The 24,365-nt window shown below is 53.0% G+C and overlaps 1 protein-coding gene across 2 annotated transcripts in view; it reads right to left on the bottom strand.

Moving 5' to 3' along the window:
* ANKH (ANKH inorganic pyrophosphate transport regulator) overlaps positions 1-24,365 on the bottom strand; it is a 116,370-nt gene that overhangs the window by 47,018 nt on the left and 44,987 nt on the right. The gene's annotated exons all lie outside the window — the stretch shown is intronic.

The raw sequence follows: 24,365 nt of genomic DNA, 5'->3' as shown, positions 1-24,365 counted from the left end.
AGCCGATTAAGGAGGAGAATCGGCTTTCTGTATAGTCACAGACCTTCAGAAGCAGACGTGCCGTAGGCACGGGGCAGGCGCGGCCCAGGTGACACCCGAGGGCGGCATCGACTTTCAAGACAACGATCCTGAATGAACCACGGCCAGGCCCGCGACTACAGGAAGGGCCGGGCTACCTCCCCCGCCGCCGCCGGACCTCCTTGGTTTTGGAGACCTTGGCTGGTATCATCATAACTGGCCATTTGGGGCACTTGTCATTTCTCTTCCCCATGTTTTAAATTCCTGCTCTTATGTCCCAAACTCACCAATAAAGAGTAAGCCTGCGAAACTCTGGGTCCCCACCCTTGACCCCCGAGCAGGCTCTCCGGCCTGTGTGCGTGTGCTCTCAGCCCCCACCCCCACCTCACTGCTGTAACCCCAGGTGTATGGTGCCACTTCCAGGTCTTGTGAGTAATGAACCTTTATTTTTTCCAAGTTTCATGACGGCTGTTGCTGCAGGGCATCTTGCAATCATATTAAGATCCACAAGGGTCAGCCCAGTAGTAACATCGATTCTGAAAGGGGGGATGTCCCTGGAAGGCTCACCGCGGCCCACGTGAGCACCCTGCAGCATTGGGATTAGTACCGACAGGCTGAGAGCGGCGTAAAACAAGACTTCAGTTTTTAGAGCCACACAATGGAGCAGAATGGAGCAACTGCTGGACTCCCCTGGCCCCACTATCCCACTATCGATAACCCCTGCCACAGTGGTCCATGTTTTTTTTTAAAGATTTTATTTATTTATTCATGGGAGACAGAGAGAGAGGAGCAGAGGCAGGCTCTCCACGGAGAAGGGAGGCTGATGTGGGACTCGATCCCAGGACCCTGGATCTCAACCTGAGCTGAGAGCAGTTGCTTAGCCCACCGAGCCTCCCAGGTGCCCCGGAGGTACATTTTCAGTCAATGAGCCTACAGTGATGCATCTTTATTGCTCAAAGCTCACGGTTCGCAATCCCTCTTGGGTCGTACATCCAGGTGCTTTGACAAATATATAATAACAGCGTATCCATCATTACATAGTTGAACGTTCTATGCAAATCACCATTATAAAAAAGGTATTTATAGTAAAATACCGACGTGTGAAATGGTCTTAGGAAAATGTAAAAGAAGGGGAGGAGGGCGGGGGGTGGGGGTGAATGGGAGACGGGCACTGAGGGGGGCACTTGACGGGATGAGCACTGGGTGTTATTCTGTATGTTGGCAAATTGAACACCAATGAAAAATAAATTTATTAAAAAAAAAGGAAAATGTAAAAGAAAAAATATCTAACAGCCGTAGGAATTGGGTATCATTCTTCTGACAAAGTTGGTATTATATAAGCTAGTTTTTGACCATTGTTTCCGATTATATGTTTAATCCTCTTTTCCTTTTTTTTCCAATTAATACCTTAAAAATTTCCATAAGAAGTGTTGTAGCCGTTGCGGAGCGTACCTGCCCTGACGCCTTCCTCAGAAAAAATTTCCCCTCTAGCCCAGCTGATCTAATACTGTAACACCCTAAAGCAAAATAAGAATCAAGAAGCTCCTTGATTGGGACGCCCGGGGAGCTCAGCGGTGGAGCTGCTTGGGCCCAGGGCGTGACCCCGGGTCCCGGGATCGAGTCCCGCGTCGGGCTCCCTGCACGGAGCCTGCTTCTTCTTCTGCCTGTGTCTCTGCCTCTCTCTCTGTCTCTCGGGAATAAATAACAAAATCTTTTTAAAAAGGAAAAAAAAAAAGCTCCTTGTTAATAAATCCCGTGTTCAGCAGACACATCTAAGCAGACTGTCCTGTTTTGTGTCAAAATCTCTCACTTAAAAAAAAAAAAAAAAAAAAAAAAAATCTCTCACTTGATCATGTTCCAAAGTAACGTATTTGGACTTGGGCTGCGAGTGTCCCTCCCAGGCCTTTTCCCCGCAGAGCGCCCGTCGGTGCACACCTGCCTCCTCCTCAGAGGAAGCTGTCCCCAGGCACTTCAGGCTCATTAGGGGACCCCTGACCCCAAGGCCCCAGCCAAGGGCTGGCAGACAGAGGGGTATAGAGGGCCCCGCTCCCCGGGGCCGGGCTGCTCTGCTGCGACCCAGGCCCCAGAGCTCCCTGTGGGCTCAGGTGGGTGCTCGCTGCCTGTGGACACCAGCTCCTCGCTCAGCTCCCACCCCCCCGCACCCATCAGCCTTCCCTGCACCACGTGCCCCAGGATTCCCCCGCGCAGTTCAGCTCCGGGGACCCCAACTTAGCACAGCTTCCAGTGTGTCTCTCGCAGACACTGAGGCCAGTGCAGAGCTTATTCTCTTGCCTTCCTGTCCCAACCCCCAAATCTGGCTGCTGATTATTTATTTATTTATTTATTTTTTATTGCCAACAGGTCTGTTGAAATCTAAGGGATGTATATTATTTAGCGCAGGTTTAAAAAGCAGACAGGACGGCACCTCAATGACGTAGGATTAGACTTTTTCTGGATCTTGTTGGCGGAACGTTACTCTTGGCTCAAAAGACCTCAGCCCTGGCTGGGGCGCTCGCTGCGACGCTTCCTACTTCCACCAGCAGTTCCCTGACGGGGTCCTAACCCAGGGTTGAGGCAGGTGGGCGGCGGGGGGGGGGGGGGAACGGGGAACGGCGGCTCTGGCAGCAAGACTGAGTGTGAACAGTCCACTTAGCTCCACAATCATGGTAATCTGGGGGAAGCACACAGGATTTAGAGCCACGCAGACCTGAGCTGCTTCTATCACTTAACTGCTGAGTGCTGTTGGCCAACGTGCTTATTCTCGCTGAAATAACCTGATTTTTAAAAAGATTTTACTTATTTACTCCTGAGACACACAGAGAGGGAGAGACACAGGCTGACGGAGCAGCAGGCTCCATGCAGGGAGCCCGACGCGGGACTCGATCCCGGGACCCCGGGGTCACGACCTGGGCACAAGGTGGACGCTCAACCACTGAGCCCCTTAAATAACCCAATTGATCTTAGATTGGATGTAAGTATACGGGGCCTCAAGCCGCGACTGGCCTAGAGGAGGCACCTGAAAGCAAGGGTTTTTGTCTATCTTGTTTACCAGTCTACACCTACCGCCTCACCACACCATAAACACTCAAATAGTTGTTAAAGGAATTATTTTCTACCGAGAACTTTAATGTTCATATTAATTTCTATGAACTTAAAATAATCGCATTTTGTTTGTAAGAGGATTGGTCGTCAGATACACCACTGATTCGATGCTTTTAATGACCACGTTGTGCATATCCAGTGAATGAAAAACATTCTGGTTTCAAGAAACATTAAAATGTAAGGAAAGAGGAGCTTTGCCGTTGAGGGCATGTGCCGTATTAGTATGATTAGCCTTTCCATTATTCTCATTTATACCCAGTATTTCCTTCAATTTCTCTACTTCTTCATTTCCTGATTTTCTCTTGATCCCCCAGGAAGAAGTCACATGCAGCCCATCAATCGTCCCGTGGAGTTTCTCCCCGTACTTTTGGACTCTGCCATTCTGACCCAATCCGCAGGGAATTCTATCCTAGTTGATGGTTTCACTGGCGCAAGTAACTTTCCATCCCCTCAGGGCGTGTGCCATGGGCCATGGTTGACAATTCATTTTCTAAAGAAATACTTTATTTCCTCAAGGCCGATTTGAACAAAGCACCAATGGCCCATTATTATTATTATTATTATTATTATTATTATTATTATTATTTTTGCCCATTATTTGTGATGCTTTCTTTCCAGTAGCTCATCCTTCCGGATCCTCCAGTGCCTGTTTGCCTCGGCTGTGTCAACGCGCTTGCTCTTTCCCTTCACAGCATGTTCGTTACCTGACCCTATATTTGCTCTTTATTTGTCTTACTGTCTGTCTGTCTGTCTCCGTTTGAGCGTAGCCTCCAGGGCACACAGAACTTGGTCTGATCCACGATAGCTCCCCAGACATGCGGCGGGAGGGGAGCATACACTGGTAGCCGTGTGAAAGGACAAAGTGTCAGGTTCACAAGTGACACAAACACTCTCTGTGACAGGTACCGAGGAAACAAAATATGCAAATGAACCAGGACCCCCGGAGAAGCTTATTCAGATGGACGGGAAAGGAAATCCGTCTAAGGAGGAGACAACCGAGGTCACGGTGGAGCTGAGGCCCCAGGAACAAGAAGGAACCAGCTGGGGACAGAGCTGGCGGCGGGGGCGGGGGGGGGGGGGGCGGCGGTAGGTGGTGGAGGTAGAGGCCAGTAAGCCTGGCAGGCGGTGGGGACAACGGGGTCTGGGAAGGTAGTCGACGTAAGATGGTTCCAGGTCACGGTGAGGAGCACGTGGGAGAGGGTCTGAGCAGGTGGGACTGAGGCTCCTGCTGGCCACGGGGAGAGGGAAGGGTGGAAGCGTGGAGTCGAGGGCTGGTCGTGATCCAGGTAAGAGAGGGGACAGCTCAGGCCAGGAAGCGTAGGAGATGAGGAGGAGGGGGCCGGCTTGAGAGCTTTTTGGAGACAAAACTGATGTGGTGAGGGACCCCATGGGGGCATGAGGACAGGGAGAAATCAAAGCTGAGTTTGAGTTCAGTTTTTTGGGTTTGAGCCTCCGGTCAATTGTTGCAACTGTTTCGTGAGATGAAGGGACTGGGAGAGGGAGGACGGGTTGGGGAGGAAAAGCAAGCGCTCCACCTGGGTGCTCCCCATCGGGATCGGGTAGGACAGCTGGCTCGGAGGGTCTGCAGTCCAGGGGAGGGTGCGGGCTGCGGACACACAGTTGGAGGCCGTCAGCGCGAGGGCAGCGCTTACAGGCAGGAGACGGACGGGAAGCCCGGGAAGGATGCAGAGAGGGGCGTCGGGAGGCAGCCCCGCAGCACCTGAGAGATAAATGAGACCCACTCGGGAGGTGGCGGCTCCCCAGGGCGCAGCACGAAGCTCCGGGAAGGTGGCAGGCGGCACGGCGGGTAACGGAGAGCACTGCGGTCTCCTCGGGGGAGCACCCCGGTCTCCTGGGGGGAGCACCCCGGGCTCAGGGTCTCGCCACAGCAGCGTCTGCACCGTCCTTGGAAAGCATTCGGCTTCCAGTCAGAATCCTGCCAGGACTTCAGAGCTTCGCCTGCTGTGGAAAGTGTCTCCATGTTCATGAACGTCCCACAGCAAAGGCACTTCGGGTGCGGGCGAGGCCCAGGCGGCTTCCACATGGCTAAATGCAAGGCTGCCCTTGTCCCAGCGCCGTGCTGCTCACAGACACCGCGCCCGGGCTGCCCCACACCTCCCACCAACGTGCCCCACGCTGGGGCCGCTCGGCAACAGGGCACGTCGGACTCAAAACTGGGCCTAGGAGGCATGAGTGGATCCCCCTGCCTCAGTATCCCCCAGAGGCTGCCAGGCTCACGGTGTGCTGCGGCCTGCGTGTTTTCCTCCCAGAAAGTCATCAAACTACAGGATATTAAAAAGTAAGAACCAAAACCCAAAACAACCCCCAGGGAAATGGCTAACAAATCCGACATGCGATCCGCCTGATATGAACAGTCTTAGCTCCTTAAACCCCAGAAGATGAACCAGAAACATCCCCATACTGCAGACTGAGATTCTCAGGCCAAGGGGCCCCCCCCCCCCCCCCCCCGCCTACATCCTGCAGGCATTTGGTGGCCGCGTGACGGCAAGCATCCCCTGGAGCGGGGGGGACGGAGCCCGAGGGCAGCCCCCGCCTGTCAGGCCGCTGTGGGGCCCCCGTTCCTCCTATTCAGGTTCCTGGAGCCTCGTGGCTTGTCCCTCCTTCGACTGCTCTCCGGCTCCTCCCGTCTGTCCCTCCACACTGTGCCCGGTGTTTCAAGAGCATCCCCTGGAGCACACGCATGTCAATACCCACAACTCCTCGTGTACAAATCCCGGACCTCAGGTTCATCCAGCGATGTCCCCCTCCCCGTCCTCTGTATTTAGGGGCTCTGCTTGGGCTCCCAGAGCGGCTGGAGCCAGAAGCACAGCAGGGAGAGCTGGCCGCCACCCCACCGCCCCACGTCCGCCCCACCCGGCTGCTGGCTGCTCCGTCATCCTCTGTTTCCCGTCTCCTCTCTCTGCGCCTCTGCCCTGCCTCCTTCCCTCTTACGCAGCTCACAACCTCACCTCTTGCTTCATCTACAACGTGGAATCCATCAGAAACGAAATTTCTTCGGGGCGCCTGAGTGCTCAGTAGGTAAGCATTTGACTCAGGATTTCTGCTCAGGTCATGATCTCAGGGTCCAGGGATCGAGCCCCAGGTTGGGCTCCGAGCTCAGCACAGAGCCTGCTTCTCCCTTTCCCTCTGCTCCTCCCCCGCTCGTGTGTTCTCTCTCTAGTAAACAAATAAATGAAAATCTAAAAAAAAATTTTAAAGATAGAATTTCTTGTTGCTTCTTTCTCTAAAACAAACCTCAACAAAACACACCTGCCCAAGGCCTTCCTTCCCCACCACCTGGGTCCTGTCACATGGAAAAGGCCAGTCTGCCCAGTGACTGCAGGGGTATCGACCCGGGCTCTGCATTTCGGACCCTGTGACCTGGACAGGAGCCCAAGCTCCCGGGCTGCTCTGAGCCTGGCTACGCGCCTGGCTCCTCCCCAGCAGCACTTGCAGACGTACAGGTGTCTTCCAGCCTGAAAGGAACTTCTCGAGTCCTCGGGGCGTCTAGTGCCCCCTGCTTTCTCACCTGCCTTTGGCAGGAAACCTCTATACAGCGTCGCCCCCTCGCCTGCTCTTCACCTCCCCCAGGTGCTCCATCGCTCTTCACCTCCTCCCGGGTGCTCTTCACCTCCCCAGTGCTCCTGAGCCCGTGAGGACAGCAGCCGCGTGAGCGAGCGCCAGGCCTCACCTGGACACCAGAACCACAGCCGTCGCGTGGTCACATCACAAGCGGTCAACCGCCGGCCCGGCTCCTCCCCCCTCCCTCCTCCCCCCACACTCTTCTGGCTGAAGCCAGCGGACACTCTCTGCTCCCACCTTCCCGACCCTGTCGGCTCCTCCCCCTCCTAACGAGTCTCCCCTCGGTGTCCGCAGGACTGAGGCGCCTCTTCTGCTCCAGCTGCACCCCCCACGTGTGGGAGCTGGTGGCCGGGCCCTGCCGAGGCTGCTCCTGTCCCCGCTCTCGCCCAGGTGCCCGGCCGCCCGCACAAACCGCAGGTACTGCCTGTCGGCCTGAATTCTCGGAGGGCCCTCTGCACGCTGCTCTCCCCTCCCAAGCCACGTCTGCCCTGAATGGCCCAGGGGCCCCTCACACCCACACTCCCAAGCCTGGGGTCACCAGTAGAGATACCTGGGCTCCTGCAGACCTGCCTCCCCTGGGGCTCCAGTCCGTGCGTGCCCAGAGTCCCTGCCCAGGAGACGGGGTGAGCTCCTGACGCCTCTGATCCTGGCTCGCACCTTTCTGGGCCCCACCCATACTCCCCAGTCCCTCCGGACTCTGGCCCCGCTGCCAGGCCTTGGGTCGGGTCACTGACGGCCTTCCAGTTCCCAAGCCCTTCCCCGGTCCTCCCCATTGTGGTCAGATCGCAAAAATCCAAATTCCTCCAAGTGCACCCAACATGCCTCGGGGCTGCACCCCACGCACAGACCACGATCTCCACGGCCTTGTGCTACTAACGTCTGTAGCCGCGACCGGCGTGTGGTTAGTCGGCATCCAAGAAATATCTGGGCCATGAGTGAACCAGTAAAAGGCCTTTCACGACCTGACCTTGCGTGGTGCTTCCTGCACTGTGTGTGGAAGCCTAAATGCACTGCAGTTTCCGGGATACACCATGCTCTCTCTCACCTGAGGGTCCTCAGCTTAAGCTTTTTCTCTCTGCACAGAATCACCTTTACCTGGTCCCACCCATCACCCGGTAAACCCCCATCAGCCGAGGGATCACATTTGCTGGGAGCCGTCCCTGGAGCTCACTGCCTGCCCTGTGCTTTGCAGCCGCCTGCGTGGACCGCGGACCCCATGCCTGCACCTACCACGGTGTACCATGCTTGCTTTCACTTGGCCGCGTCTCCCTAGACCCCCGAGGCAGGGATCGGGCTTCCTCGCCGCCAGTTCTCCCACATTTGTTCAGCACACCTCACACGCGGTTGATACGCGATCCACGAACAGACACGGGTGTTCCTTGTACACACAGCTTACGTACGGTCGTTCACAAACAGAACCCTCCGGCTGCAGGTTTGGGTGTCTGGGTAAAGAAAACGATTTTTGGTAGGACCTATGTATTTAAAATAAGCATGCAAATTGATGGCAGGAGCGCCGTATGCATTCTCAAGAGATGGGCCAGGACTTGGTCGTTACTTTTTTTTTTTTTTTTTAAAGATTTTATTTATTTATTCATGATAGACACAGAGAGAGAGAGAGGCAGAGACACAGGCAGAGGGAGAAGCAGGCTCCACGCGGGACTCGATCCCTGGGCCAAAGGCAGGCGCCAAACCACTGGGCCACCCAGGGATCCCTTGGTCGTTACCTCTATTGTGCCTTCCTGGGTGCCCGTCGGCACCGGACGAGCACTGGCTGCTTACCTAGAAACACGGACCTAGAGGATGTGGCATCGGGCCTCCTAAGGAGCTTCTTAAGTGTAGAGCTTAAGCAAAGACTTTTGTCCTGGCTCCCTTCTTGTGGAGGTCACCTGGGATGTAGGACGGGCTGTTCCCCTATAGAGTCCAATCCTCTAACAGAAGTTAGCTGCCACGCAAAGGAAATCGGAAATTCAGAGTCCGAGGAGCGCAGAGAGAGCTGGTGCGCTGCCGCGGCCCGAAAACCCGGGCAGTAACCTCCAGATTCTGAAAGACGGGGGACAAAGAGGCATCGGGACGGAAGGCCACACCACCCAGAGGCCTCAAGGGCCACCAGAACCTGACACGGCAACTGGCATTCACGGCCAATTGATAAGAACATGACCGCGTTGCCACAAAGAAACAGCTTTTCAGATTCTGCACAGTAAGGTGTGGAGTCGGGAACCGGTGGTTTCCCTGACGTACCGAGAGGCTAGTACACGAGATGCTCCAAGTCCTGTTTCTTTCTTTAATTTTAGTAAGATGGACACTTCCTTTAATGCCTCATCCTGGGTTAGAAAAACGAACAGGACACCAGGCTGAGCAGTAACTCTGTCTGGTGAGACGCATCTTTTTGATAAAAGACCACGCTCCTCTGCCTCCAGCTTCAACGATCCTGTTAAACCTTTAAGAACACGAAGCAAACTCGCTATTGTCACGAAAAGGTACAGTTTAAAAATCTCCCTCAAATCCAGGGTCCTCAAGAGAATCCACGTTGGTGAAAGCAGAGGGAACTCCGGGGTGGCCACGTAGGCCGGGCTGCCTGGGGTGGGGGTAAGTAGTTTCTTTCGACGACATGGGTCATCGGCACCCCTGGATTTCCTTCCTCGAGGAGTCCGGGTTCCTGTAAGTTTCCACTGTTATTGTTCTGTTTGTATTTTAAAAAGTGGTTTTGGTTAAATTAGATCATTTGTCTTCCCGGTAGTTTTCCAGCCATGTTTTATTTTCTCAGGATCTATACTGCTCTAAATGAGACACCCTCGCCCTGTTTAGCCGGCACTGCAGCCAAGAACTCGACACCCACACACAAGGTTGTGGTTTAAAGGGGGCAGCAGAGGAATGAAGCCTGGTCTGGGCTCGCCAGCGGCCAGAGGCAAGGCTCCGCGGTGCCGTCCACAGTCCAGGCTTCCTGAAAACACAGAGGCAACCGGGGCCAGCCCAAAATAGGACGCGGCTGCTTCTGCCACTTCCCACACCTGCAGGACAGTTTCTTTTTTTTTTTTTTTAAGATTTATTTATTTATGATAGACAGAGAGAGAGAGAGAGAGAGGCAGAGACACAGGCAGAGGGAGAAGCAGGCTCCATGCACCGGGAGCCTGACGTGGGACTCGAACCCAGGTCTCCAGGATCACGCCCCGGGCTGAAGGCAGCACTAAACCGCCGAGCCACCCAGGGATCCCCAGAACAGTTTCCATAAAGAATAGAGACAAACTACCAAACAGCTGCCAAGCATGGCCAATAGTTTCCTCCTGTTGCTTTTTTTTAATTTCAGGGGAAATAAAAAAAAACATGTTACTTTTTGGCCTCTTAGATGGAAGTATGTTAGTTCATTAGAAGATACACTGTAGTGTTGGAGGACCCTCTTCAAATCATCTTGCTCCTTCATTTAAACACGGATAAGGGGGATCCCTGGGGGGCTCAGCGGTTTGGCGCCTGCCTTTGGCCCAGGGCGCGATCCTGGAGACCCGGGATCGAGTCCCACGTCGGGCTCCCTGCATGGAGCCTGCTTCTCCCTCCGCCTGTGTCTCTGCCCCTCTCTCTCTGTGTCTCATGAATAAATAAATAAAATCTTTAAAAATAAATAAATGAAAATAAGTAAACATGGAGCTTCTTCACTGGCTTCCCTTTGATCCAAGATGGTGGAGGCTCGACAAGGAAGAAATGTTCCCGTGGACCAAGGCTTCGTGTGCCGTTCAACCACTCGTTCCCCAACTTGACCCCACATCTTTACTATTAGTGAAATTCCCAAATGTTTTTATATGGTCCCCAAATGATGCTGTTCCTTGATTAATACGTCAAGGTTATATCCATTCCACTTCACGGCTGTGTTTAAAATACTTTTATATTGGAAAAAAAAAATCAACCCATAACTCCGTGAGCAACATGCTGGAGCAGATGACCTCTGGGACCTGCAAAGCCTTTTTGCTCACTGGCCACACGATCACCCACGGGCATGCACACTGCCCGCCCCTACAAGCTGAGGCGCCTACTCCCTCCCTGCTGATAGTCTGTGCCCTCGACGGTTCTAGAACCTGAACCTGTCTGCGGGCCCCCGGGCAGCTCAGAAGCCCCATTCTTCTTGGGCTCCGCTGCAACATTCAGAAGCGTCACCCGTCGCCTTCCACTCTAGCCCAGGTTCAAACGCATTTGTACTAACGGGATGAACAGGAAGCCTCTGCATCCAGGCCTTGTAGGGCCAGGGAGCACTCCAGTGATGACAAGGCTGCCCCCAGCCAACTCCGAGGGCCCGCTTTGCGGCAGACGCTGCTCCAAGGCCGTCTCGTCCCCCGCACTCTGTGGGCGAGGTACTGGCATTCCCCACCTCCTGGCGGGGACACGGGCTTGTGGGGAGGCTGGTCACCTGTGCAGGTGACCTGAAGCAGGAGCAGAATGCGGGTGCCCTGTGCCCTCGGCCCCGCAGGTGGGTGCCCTGTGCCCTCGGCCCCACAGGTGGGTGCCCTGTGCCCTTGGCCCTGCAGGTGGGCACCCTCTCGCACCCTGTGCGGGTGACCCGGAGTGGGAGCACAACGCTGACCCCCGCCCTTTTCACGTGGAATGAGATGTTGCTGCACTTGGACCCAGTGCTGATTTGAAGCAGGATTAGCTGGTCAGAGTAGAGAGAACTTTTGGATAAAAGCTATTCTTGGGAGAAATTCCAAAGACCCTGAGGTAAAGATTGACTTTTCAACAGTAACGTGGGGCAAGTGCTCCGAGTGGACACACGGAGGGTGAACGGTGAGGCCGCAGTTGCTGTCTTACCTGGGCTGTGCCACGGCTGAGGGCACAGGGCACCCACCCATGAGGCCGAGGGCACAGGGCGCCCACCGTGCAGGGCCGAGGGCACAGGGCGCCCACCCTGCAGGGCCAAGGGCAGAGGGCGCCCACCCGCGGGATGGGGCACCGTGCGCATTGCCAAGCTCAGACGCCACCTCAGTGGCAGAAACGGCAAGAGGCTCCCGCCGCCCTCTGCAGACTCGGGCGGGATGTCACGGCTCCTCTTACACACACGTAAGGCCCCACCCCAGTCTCTTGAGCCCGTTCATGGCGCCACGCGCTTCTCGGCTGTGGGACTGCCTGGCTTCTGCGAAAGGCTGGGTGACGACTCCGTGCCTACAGAGGGGCAGATGCCAACATCCTTGGACCATTGAGCCTCTGGGCTCCTGATCGGACTGTCTTTAGGAGGCAAGCGAGATACTGAAAGCTGGTCCTCAGCACCGGGCGTCACACGCACCTGATGGATCACTGACCTCCCCTCTTGAAACCGGGACACACTGTACGTCAACGACACTGAATTTAAACAGAAATATAAAACACCTAAGGACCGAACAGCACGGTCCGTGCAGCCCGCAGACGCAGGCCGGTGGCCATCCACGCACACGCGTGCACACTGGAGATGAAGGCTCGCAATCAGCTGCCTCGGCGCTCGCGTCCCGTGGGCAAGCAGAGCTGCCGTTACCTCCCGGCTCCCACGGCAACGGCGAAACTATTGGCCTGACTTGTGGTATTTTACGTGTAGGAGTTTTGTCTCACTGAGTAAACAGCCTAGAACAGCAAAGAGAGGCTGGGGGGCATCGCTGTCACACAGCAAATAGCAGCGGGGATTAAAGAAAAGTACATACGACCCCGAATTTACTGTCTTTGCAACTATGACTGTGCTTTACGTTTGATATTTTTCACCTAATGCAATACATTAATAAGCTATAGAATAATGTGGATAAAATCACAGTATTTTGAAAATTTCTAAACAGAGAACAACAAACACATCTTCACGAGTCATACCTCATGCAGCTAATGCACGAGAGAGTAACTGCACATGTTGAGCCTCGTTCTAAAAATTCAGCTTCCCTATAATTGAGGTTTTGCACCTTTGGCTATCAGAGTAGCCCAAGCATCTGTCTTCTCAGCCCTTCACCCACACACACGAGGGGGATGGACGGGCCCTTGTGCCCCCTCCGCTTGGCCCTCTGGCCCCGAGGGTGTTGCATCCTAATTCATTTGGGCAACACGGGTCGCGTGAAGAACAGGTCGTACGTGCGCAGAACGGCAGCCCTGGACGCGCCTTCACGCATCCCCCTATTGGTTTTATCTCACGACGCTGCGACAGCAGGGTAAGGGCTGAAAGTGCCCACCGTGCAGACAAGGAGCCCGAGGCTCAGAGATCCCGTGACTGGGTCTTCGGGGTCCGCCGGGGCCTGCGAGCTGACTTAACTTCCCGGAGGCTTTTCTCTTGGAAAGCAGCAAAGCGCAGGCTCCTGGCATCAAGCGATGCCGCTGCAGGGGGCCGAGAACAGGCCCGGTCAGCCTCGACCCTGCAGTCTGGGCAAAGAAGCCTGGAGGACAAGCAGCTCCGGGAGCTTCCAGGGAGACCCGTGTCAGCCTGGGAGAGGCGTCCGCTAGAGCAGGACGGCCTCAGTCAAGGCCCTAATGATCCCAAAGGGAAAGATTGGTGAGTAAGTCTGGCTGCACCTGACTCCAGGAAGGCCCATGGGTTGCCCCCTGCGCTCAGCTCTGTCTGTGGCTTAAATGTACGGAATCCTCCACATATGGCGGGCTTGGGGTTTTCCCTCAGTTTCTGTTCCTCTTTCTGACCATCAGAGGCCACTGCAACTGTCCAGGGTCAAACCAAGAACAGAGCGTAAAGGCCCCCAAGACCCACGACCCCGGACCCCGGAGGGGCCATCCAAGCGTTGAACGTCCTCTGGGAGTTCCGCTCGGAGTTGAGATTCCGCAGGACCAGAGCACAAGCACTAAACCCTAGCAGCCAAAAATGAAGTTGTGGTTTTAAACCATCACTTGGGAAAATATGAACATAAATGGGTACGAGAATCAAACTCCTTACTCTATTATTACTTAAAAGTACAGTTGAGGGGAAAAAAAAGGAAAGCCTGTCTCCTGTCTTTGTTTCTGATGACACAGTCTTTGTCTTATTGGACTAATAAGCTTATCAGACCAATGTGAGAATAACACTGCAAAAAAAAAAAAAAAAAAAAAAAAAAAAAAAAAAGAATAAACTGCCTCTGTCCTATTATAGAAGAGAAAAAAACCATATAACTCTTGGGAATAAACTCAACAAGGAGTGTAGTTCCTAAAGCAAGAAAAGCTAAGAATTTTCTGAAAGTTCATCTACTTAGACCCGAATAAAGGGAGAGCAAACTATGTCCCTTGACGAAAAGACAAGGTCGCAAGCAAGCCCATCAGAGGTCTTTCAGAACTCATCGGTGAGGTTAACCGCCTTCCGGTAAAAATTCCAGTGATTTGGGTTTTCATTTGGACGTGGGTAAAATGATGCTCAGCTTCATACAGGAGAGGTTAGCCAAGAAAATGGGATAAAGGGGGCTGGTGAGGGGCACTTGCCTCTCCAGGTATTCGCGGTTCCTAGAGAGAAGGCAACTCGCACAAGTCTCAGATCTAGACTCGAGACGCGAGAAAAGAGGAGTCTTGAGTTCAACGCTCCCTCCTGATGCGGCCTGTTGAAGCCATGACCTACTTGCTTTTACTCCAGCACCTGCACCCTGACTCGTAGCGCAGGGCGACCGGAGCCCGGGGGCGGGGGCAGAGAAGGCTTGCTGCGTCCCACACACTGCGTAGGCCCTGGACGTGCCCGTCCTCCGCGACCAAGGGCTCCTTCCTCGGGAAGCCCATAGCCCGAGGGGCAGGTCCGTGTGGGCTCGGGCCTGGGCTTAGCTTCGCCGTCCACTCACCCGCAGAACGATTCCATTCACTCGGATGCACCTGGCGAGGAGGGGGCGAGGAGGGGGCGCCAGCCGGCACCACGCTGGCACCCGAGCTGCGGGCCCACAGACCCGGAGGCCTTCGGGGCCAGCGTGGCCGCACACCCAGGGCCGCCTCGCACACGCACTACCGGTACCCCATGTTTGTGTCCTGCAAACACCTTGGAATTGGGGTTACTTGGCGATGAAGAGCAAGGATCCCAGCACCTTTGCGCGGCAGGAGGAGGACAGACTCCGAGCGCTGGAGATGAGAAAAGCGGTGAGGGGAGGAGAGGAGGGGCTGCAGGAGAGAAACACAGGACCGTGGCTGGAACACGTGCAGCCGCACGGCCGAGGGGTCCTAACTGACCCAAGTGAGTCAGAAAGGGGCCTTCATGAACAAAGGGGTTTTGGAGTGTGCCCCAAGCGACTGTGTAAAAAGAGAAAAAAGATGTAGCTTGGACTCTGGGCATGAGTCCAACAAACTCACTGGCGTCACACAAACAGCGTTTCTGTAAGAAGCTAAGAATTGTTGTTCCCTGCAATTGCTTTATTTGCATTTGAGCCTCCTTATGGCTTCTGTGCATTCTTTTTTTTTTTTTAAATAAAGATTCCTTATTTATTTATTTGAGAGAGAGAGAAGTAGCAAGAGAGGAGGAGCAGGGGGAAAGGGAGGCGCAGGCTCCCCGCTGAGCAGGGGCCCAGCACAGGACTCGATTCCGGGACCCTGAGATCATGACCTGAGCCGAAGGCAGACGCTCAACCCATGGAGCCACCCGATTAAGGTGCGCCTTAAACCATTCTCCAAAAAGTAAATCTAATATTCTCACAACACATTGAACCTCCAGGTAAACTGCTCTCAACTCCCATTGTGATTCCATAATGGCTATGATGAAAAAGCTAATAAGCTCTTTTTCTAGAAATTTTTTGAGGTGTTCAGTATTTTGGCTTGATAACCTCCCCTTAACGTCAAGGAATAAACCAAAATAAGTATTTCTTCCTATTTTACTGGGAGCAAAAGGGCCTCTTCCAAGGTGATTCGTTAAGTTTCTAAATGGCAAAGTGCAGATTTAAAAAATCATGCTTCAAGTGTGAAAACAGTGGCTTTGAATAGTAACGGATTCTTCTCATTGTGTGAAATTACTGTGTCCATATATTTTAACCTGTTTTAAAGTAAGCTTTATGATACCTCTCGATTGCTCAGGATAGAATATGACGGTTCCTTGCAAGTTAAGATGCACTAAGATTTTCTCCTTGGTCTCTCTAAATGACCATTTCCACAGAAGAAGAAAAAGGTTAATTTACAACTACTCCCTTTTATGTGAAGATGAGTCTACATTACTTAGATAAAATAGGACATAAACTAGGATATCACCTAATTTCTAATCCCCTCAAACACAAAGGAGACTTAAGACTAATCCCATAGGACCATACTACATGTTTTCTCGGCTGATGCAAAAATTGAAGAATTAAGAGAAAAACAACTGATCGGGGAAAAACAGGAAGTCCCAACTCTGCAAAAACACTCGATCCACCTTCTACACAAACCACAAAAAGATTAGACAAACTAAGTATTTGTTGACATTGGCTGAAATTTTTGAAAAGGAATAGAGCCTTAAAATACATCTGGAATGAGACTTGAATCCTTTTCCACTGGCCTTTTCTTTTTCTTTCTTTTTGTAAAGTGTATTTTAAAGGAACTCTTGGGTAGAAATTCGAGATTATTTTCGTATTCACCACCGTACCGATGAGCAGAGTCGCGTGAACCTCCAGCTCTGGGGACCGGGGTCTGTGCTGGCATTTGAGTTACGAGATTTCATTTAATCCTCCTGAAAATCCAGCCAGGTAGGGAGTCTTGGCTCCTGTGGGAGATGGGGAGACCGAGGCTCATAGGGCCAAATAATTTACCCAAGCTCCTACAGCCGTCAGTCGCGGAACCGATGCAGCGGCGAGCTGGAAAGCAGCTGGGCCACCACAGAGACGGGGGCAGTGCCGTTCCCTTGGGCTCAGGACTGCACCTCTCGAGTGTCTTCTAGTAAAATAGGAATGTCACCCAAATCTGTCTCCCGTAGAGGGGATCTGAGGGATTAACTGAGATCATGTGTATACAAGTGCCTGAGAGCAAAAGAGGCAAAGCACCAACCCGCTCTGCTCCCAAAAGAGAGCGCTGGTGAGACTGGTCCGGGTGCCTGCCCTGCCCTGGACCAGAGGACCTGGCATATCTGGGTCCTCCTGGGGCTCCAGGGCCCTCAGGATGCAGCTTTGGTTCAGGGCAGATGAAAACTGGTCCTATGGGATCTCTGGGGGGCTCAGCGGTTTAGCACCTGCCTTTGACCCAAGGCGTGACCCCGGGGTCCCAGGATCGAGTCCCCCGTCGGACTCTCTGCATGGGGCCTGTGTCTCTGCCTCTCTCTGTGTGGCTCTCATGAATAAATAAATAAAAATCTTAAAAAAAAGAAAGAAAACTGGTCCTAAAGACCTAAGCCACGTCTAAATATCTTCTGGAATTTGCTTTTTAGAATAGCCACAGCCTATGGACAGATTGAGGCCAACAATCAGCTCCGTGATCCACCGGGTCCCACCCACACGGCCCCTCACGTGGAACCCCCTGGTCGGGCCGATGAGCCCGGTCTTCTAGAAATGACCGTGCTGACCCAGGCTGCCAGAGCCCTCACCACGCTCAGTTGGCGGGAGCAGCGGGAGGCAGGAAGGGCGGTCGTAGCTGCTTTGTGATCTTCGTGAAAGATGCAGAGATACAGATTCAGTGAAGTTCCAAAGTGGCTCCTACGCCAAGACCCTGCACTACGTTGCCAGGGCCCCCAGCTTTCACACCCCCTTTCTGCCTCCCTCCCTCCCTCCCTCTCTCTCAAGATTATTTATTAGAGAGTGAGCAACCAAATGTCTTACGGCTCGATGTGTATGTTCCCCTGACAGTCTGCGCACGGCGGGGCCACGGCGGTGCTGGCGTTACTGGCCACAGGCCTCTTAGGGACACCCCCATGGGTAGAAAGCCTGCCCCGGCCTCTCGCTGGGGCCTCCTGACGCCTGCACCTTGGGCATCCCTGCCAGCAGGTGCTGCGTGGACTGGTCTGTCTGGGATTAAGTCTCCTGGTTATTGGCTGCTCATCGTTATGCGCCCGGAGCCACGGGCCGACCCAGGAGACTGCATGGGGGCGCCGCCCTCACGGAGGCTCGGGTGACCCCACGGAGCAGGTGGAGGTGGTAAAGGTGGCGCAAGCACACACTTGAGCCACGTGGACACCAAGCCGTGGGCTGGGGAGGACGGGAGGAAGGCTCCGGGGCCCAGAGGGGGGCTGCGGGCAGCGGGCGGAAAGGCCGGCCAAGGTCACGCGGTCCCAGGCGGGTGGACTGAGGCTGGCGGCGTGGGCACGGGAGCGGGAGCCCGTGTCTGCGAGCTCGTGAATGACTGGTCTGGCTGGGATTGCACGTCACGGGCTGATGGCCGGAGGACAGCACCGGAAAGCCATGGCTTGTCGCAGCCCCGGGGAAGAGGTGCGGAGTCCAGGACGCACGGCGTTGGTGGCTGGAGTGGAGGACAGGAGCCGATGTTTATTTTGGTGCAAGAAATCAGAGGTTTCTTGCCTGCCTTGAGCACCCCCATCCTGCAGCCATCTCCCTGGGGATGGAACCTGCGTCTAGGTTGTCAATGAAACTGGTTTCATGGTCAGCGGCGGCAGCCGATGCAACTGCAGGCTCCTTGTCTCCTTGTCCTGGTCTCTGGAAAGCCCTCAATGCTTTCAGGAAGGAAAGCGCTGCCCGGAGAGGTGCCGGGAAGACCAGCCTGTTGGGGGGCAGCAGAGCCCATTCTCACCCCCCAGTAGAGCCCTGGGAAGGCGGACGGCCCTCCCCGCGGGCCCTGCCCTGACCCCAGCTGCAACCTCGCTGCGGCAGAACGGGGGGAGCCGAGCCACAGGGCCAGACGCCCTCCCAGGGACCGTGCAGGCTTCAGGGCCTCCAGAATCTTCCACCACCTTTGCTCTCGCTTCCATTTCCCACTCGAATTACTCAGTAGTTCTCCTTCCACAGAAAACCCTTTTGCTTACTGATGGGTTGGACGATGCAGTCCCCGGGCTCGCTACCTGCTGTGACCTAAGCGAGCTGAGGCTGAAAGCAGACCCCGGAGCAGACCACTCTCAGGGCACCGTACGGAAGGACGAACGTAAGACACAAGTGACAGAGCTCGCTGCAAGTCCCATAGCAGACTTTTTATTTCTTTTTTTTTCTTTTCTTTTTTTTTCTTTCTTTCTTTCTCTTTCTTTTCTTTTTCTTTCTTTCTTTCTTTCTTTTCTTTCTTTTTCTTTCTTCTTTCCTTCCTTCCTTTCCTTCCTCTCTTTCTTTCTTTTCTTTTCTTTCTTTCTTTCTTTTCTTCTCCTCCCTCCCTCCCTCCCTCCCTCCCTCCCTTCCTTCCTTTCTTTCTTTTTCACAGACGTGGCCGTATGCCTCAGACACCGCCGTTTGGAACGGACCAGTCTCCTTTTCTCGGAAGGGGCCTGGGGTTGCCCTTAGCACCACCTTGTCCTAGGACTTCGAAGAAATACATCGCATTTGCTTCGGCATAAGGTGAGGCAACAGGGAGGAGACAGGATTCCTTTTGTGCCTTACGAGCAGGGCCCCCGTGTTTTCTTTGCTGTATGTTTTCTGAGGCAGTGGAAATGGAGACAAAGTGTGCTCTGTGCTCCTGGCTGAGTGACACTGTTGTGCGCCTGGACTCCGGTCCCCAGGCATATCCACTGGGCCTCACTCATCACACACCCTGCAAGCAGCTGCTCTTTTCCAAAGCTGGATTTTTCATGCTTGTGCATGGAAACCTTTTCCATGTTCCCCGTGGCGTGCTCATGGCAACATGAAGTCTGGCCGCCGACTTGGAGCTCCTGCCCGCCAGATCTCAAAATGCAGGTGGCAACCAGAGGGTAGAAAAAGAAATTGGTCTTCGGTGACACCAAAACCTAATCAGGAGCTACTCAATGTCGCTGTTCGCTATCTGAACAGGCCGACTTTTCTGTATTTAAAAAAAAAAAAAAAAAAGATCCAAAAAACAGATGCAGATCTTCTAAAGTAGAAGAATTCCCTTAACACTTAACCACTTTCTGGTTCTTAAATTCCCTTTAAGTGAAAATAAGTCAAGATCATACAAAACTAATGAGACATGAAAAAAACCAAGAAGGAAAATGCTGGATTCCTTAAGCAAACCTTCCCCCTTTTCCAGTGAGAACCGTACAAGGGATGTTGCAAAGCAGGCTGGGGCACAAATACATAAAAGCAAATATCCTGAGATGAGGCCAGAGACTGTGGGGCTTGTTACTTATTCCTTTTGCAATGTGACATCTTATTAGTGTTCCGTTCCTTGGAGCCTTTGATAAAATTCTGTTGGACATATTTTCCTTTTCGACTGTCAAGGTGGGCTGCAGCTGAAGAAGCTCTGTCTTTCTGTGATGTGGTATTTTTACAAAGAAATTAATATCTGTGCCTTTTGAGTATAATTTGCTCTACATATCTTCAATGATTTAACAGAATCACTAACTAAAAGCCTTTTTTTAAAAAAACATGTTGTCTCATTTACTTCCTACCTTTGTATAGGACCTTATTAAATGCACTTTCCTTTTTTTTTTTTTTTTTTGTAAGATTTTGTTTATCTACGAGAGAGAGAGAGAGGCAGAGACACAGGCAGAGGGAGAAGCAGGCTCCCCGCAGGGACCCGTTGCAGGACTCGATCCCAGGACCCCGGGACCATGACCTGAGCCAAAGGCAGATGCTCAGCCACTGAGCCACCCAGGTGCCCCAGCGTTCTTTTCTTCAAGTCTTTAAATTTTCTGACTCCCCTTGAAAACTCTCTCCCTAATTCCTAACCTGGTGATTACCGACACTTACCCTGAAATTCCCTAGCTTGGAAACTGAGGAACTCACGCAGTGTTTCTGAATATGCCCTTAGGAACGTGGTTTCCCCCAGATGTTAACAGGTGCTATACTAGGCAAATTCTTCAAGGATTCAAAGCCAAACTCTTTTTTTTTTTTTTTTTTGCTCCAGGGACACAGCTTCTCAAAGACGTTAAATGCCAACATGTGCTATAAATCTCCCACGGGAAAATAGTATCAGAGAGTTTCCCATATGTTTTTACCTATAGAATCTGTTTTTGAGGTGCATGTTGCACTGTTGACTTTCCTAAGTAAGATATACTCTTGCTAGGTGTGCACGCACAGGCGAGGAAATGAAGACTATGGTATTTTTAGAACAGGAGAATAAAGACTCCTGATCGACGCTCACCGACGGTTCAAACAAGGTGGTAGTATGAGGAACAGCAGATGCGGAGTCAGTAGGCACGCATGCACACGCGCTCTCCCTTTCTATGTAATATATATTTATTGTATGTATATTTACTTGAGAGAGAGAGAGAGAGGCGGCGGGAAAGGGGCAGAGGAAGAAGGAGAGAGAACCTCAAGCAGACTCCCCATTGAGTGTGGAGCCTGACACAGGGCTGATCCCAGGACCCTGAGATCGTGACCAGAGCTGAAACCAAGAGCTGGACACTTAACCGACTGAGCCACCCAGGCTCCCCGTCAGCAGGGTTTTTTTAGGATCTAGTTCCTTCCTCGGCACATTAGGCTTTGGGATCCTGGCGAGGCCGCCAGGTCACCTTGTGTGGCTTGGATGGCCCCTGATTCCTCTGCTTGCGTGACCCTTCATCTACTTGTACCATAGTCTGAAGCAGCTAGAGACTGTCAAGGTTTAACGCTTTCGAAAGTGAGTTTAGCATTTCTTGTTTTAGCCATTTATTCTGAAGTACCCAGTTTGCATGGAATCTGCTCAACCTTTCTCAATTATCTTGTCTACAGGCTTAATCCACACATTTCTTCTCTGCAGCAGACAGTAGCTCACGTTGACGGAGGTCATCAAACCTGGATGTGCTGACAACTTTGCAGGTGCAAAAATACCCCCCTCCTCTTCCCACACGAAGTTAGGTAACACTGTCACTGGATAGGTGTGTCCACCTAGGTCACCCGGGCCCTCGGCCTAACCAGGTATCGTGTGGATGGTCTGCTGGCTCCAACAGTCTGCGCGTCTACGTATTTCTATTAGTGCTGAGCTAGGAGTTTTAGGAAGATGCACAGCGCCTTATCAGGCGATTTCTGACTTGTTCAGTCTAGGTAGGGAGTTAAGGTAAACAAATGTATAAAAGTATAAAACATGTACAAGTAGACAACTTTTATGAGCACAATTTTCAACTCTTCCACATATTTGCTTTGAAAACACTAAGTACGAGCTGCCTAATTCAAGAGTTGCTGAGTAAAATAAAAACATCAATCAGGTAAAGAGCCTTAATCCCCATGTAGCCCGTCTTCCCTTTTACCATCCCCCCTTGAAAAAAAAAAAAAACATAAAAACCCTCTAAATATCCCATTTGTAAACGATGTTCGGGTTAGGGGAAAAACCCATTACATAAGTTTACTGTTTGAACAGGGTTAAAACAAGAAACTTCAATGTTTTAAATGGAACATTGGTCACAATTCTAATAATTACCACTTAATGGTTATCTTGGAGTCCAAGGGAACACTCCCCCACAGCAGCGTCCGAGGCGCAGGGCTCTGCTATCACCGCTGCCGCTGGGGACCCATCGGGGAAATGTGCGGAGACGGGAGCCCCCGGGCTGATCCTCCACAGGGTGACAGAGGACGAGACGCGGCATGAGGCGCTGGTGCTTCTTCGCTTTCAGAAGCCCGTGTCATTTCAGATAAGTGGCCTGCACAGTATCGGTGGTCAGGAATTCCGAAAATACAGTTCTACTTTAAAAAAAACCCTCATCTTTTGTTTTTTGATCCTGTGTGATGATGGAGGGTTTCTTGTGCCCCCTTCACTGGCCCAGCAGCAAAGTATCTCCCCCAGCCTTACAGCTCCACCACTGCCTTCAGGACTGGCAGGTTCGCTCCTGTCACTGAGTCAACACTGGGGTCCTGAGGGTCGAGGGTCTAATGTTTCCTGGGCACAGTTTCCTATTTGTCCTTAACCCGAACCAGTTGCGAGAAAGGGAGGACTAGTAACATATCTTCAGCTTCTGTATGTGCAGCTTCACACACGTACAACCTGCGCCAGGGTCCCCTGTTTTGGAGGAGGAATCTCTAAAACACAGGCACCGCGTCCCCCCCGCCCCCCCCCCCCCCCCCGTAAGCCTGCACTCGGGGCGGCGGCACACGGCAGCGGGAGGGTTAAAGTGTTTTGGCGGGAAGTGTGCACGCGGGGATCCGCTCCCCCCGCCCTCCGTGGTTTTCTGTTTCTCCTTGAAACAAACTGTTCAGGGCGTGAACGATGCTTTTCTAGAGTGATGATGCGTACAAGTAAGTGCATCCTGCAAACGCTCAAGCCTCATCACCCTTGAGTTTTCCAGACTCCCCAGGCTGAGGCCAGGGGCCGCTTGGATGAAAAGTCTCCAAAGAAAACTCTGGACCCACAGGAAAGAGGGTGGATGAGTCACCAGGAGTCAGCCTGGTCTCAACGTGACCCCAGAGTGGGCACTGGGCTCCTTAAGCCAAAACAGAATGAAGACCTGAAAGCAAGCTTTTGCTCACAAAGGAGCCTAAACAGGAAGCTGGCTGCTGGATGCCAGCCCGACTGCGGCCACAGTCTGCGTTCACCCCCCCGCGGCTCTGCTGCCTGCTGGGCTGACTTCTCGGGGCCGCCGGCAGCTGTGAACCCCGCCCGGGGCAGGGCAGACACGGATGCACTTGTGGACCGCGGGCAGGGCGCAGTGTCACTACTGGGGAAGCACGCACGCCCCTAAGGCTTCTAACGTAAAGCTGAATCGCGATGGCATGTTGGTGCCTGATTGCAGCGACAAGCCAGGTCGGGATCACCTTGCACTGACTTTGAGTTCCAAGGACCCAAGTAACAAGACCAACTGCATTAAGCGTGGATTCGGTGCCTGACCATGGAGTCCAGCATTTTCAGGTTTCGGGAATTGCTTGCAACACTGAGGAACTAGAAAGACAAGTGCGTGTCAGCTCCTGCCTCCTGTGCCCTTGGAAGCCGCTGCTCGTCCTTCGTTCCCTGACTTACTATCCCAGTGAACTTTTTGTCTCTAAATTAAAAAGTCAGCCAAAAGGAAAAAAAAAAAAAGATTTAGTATGGGATCAAACCTTGTGAATCACTGTCAAGGTCACTTTTACCTCCTCTCCTCTCCCCCTGGACTGCTGGATGGCATCGTGCGCTCATAATATTCCAGATTCAACGCTATCATTTCCGTGGAGACAAAATGTCCTTTTACAGAGAATTATGAATTCAAGGGGGCACTACAGGGTGAAGAAGGTAGGTGGGAAATAAATGGACTAAAAGCAGAAGATAAATCACGTTCCTGCGAGTACAGCTCCGTCCGACCCCTCGGGCACGGCCCCCCGCAGCGCCCGGGCCCACGGCGTCCCCACACTGCACTTTGGGAACAGAGCGGTTACTTGGCTTTGCAAAGCCTCGGTTCTGCCAACGAAGGAGCTCAGATACTCCGTGTCCCCACTCAGAAGAAAGAGGCACAGCTGCCCAGTAATACAGGCCAGAGACCGAGAAGGGACAAAGAATTCTGGCGGCCCAGGCAGCAGGCCTCCCCTGCCGCCACCGGCCACCAGCCCGTCTCAGCACCCGTGGGCACCCCCAGGGCTCACTCCTAAACCCCAGGGTCTGGGGCCCTTTACGGTGCCGGAGAGCGTGAGTCTTCCGACCTAGCCGCTTAACAGCATTCCGCTTCTGTTACGCGCCGTCGCCAGACGCAAGCTACGATCAAACCTGTGTGAGGAGACAACAAAACAGCAGGAAGCCTTGATTTTCAGCCCACGGAATTTTCAGTTTCTTAGTAGGTGCATATATTTCTATTTCAGAGGCAACTCCTTTCCTTTGTAGTCCCAGGCTCTCGCTCAAAAGAG

The sequence above is a fragment of the Canis lupus genome, chromosome 4, assembly GCF_003254725.2.
Source record: "Canis lupus dingo isolate Sandy chromosome 4, ASM325472v2, whole genome shotgun sequence".
In the NCBI taxonomy this organism is placed as follows: domain Eukaryota; kingdom Metazoa; phylum Chordata; class Mammalia; order Carnivora; family Canidae; genus Canis; species Canis lupus.
Note: the sequence above shows the minus strand (reverse complement) of the source record. Positions and strands in the feature narration are given on the sequence as shown.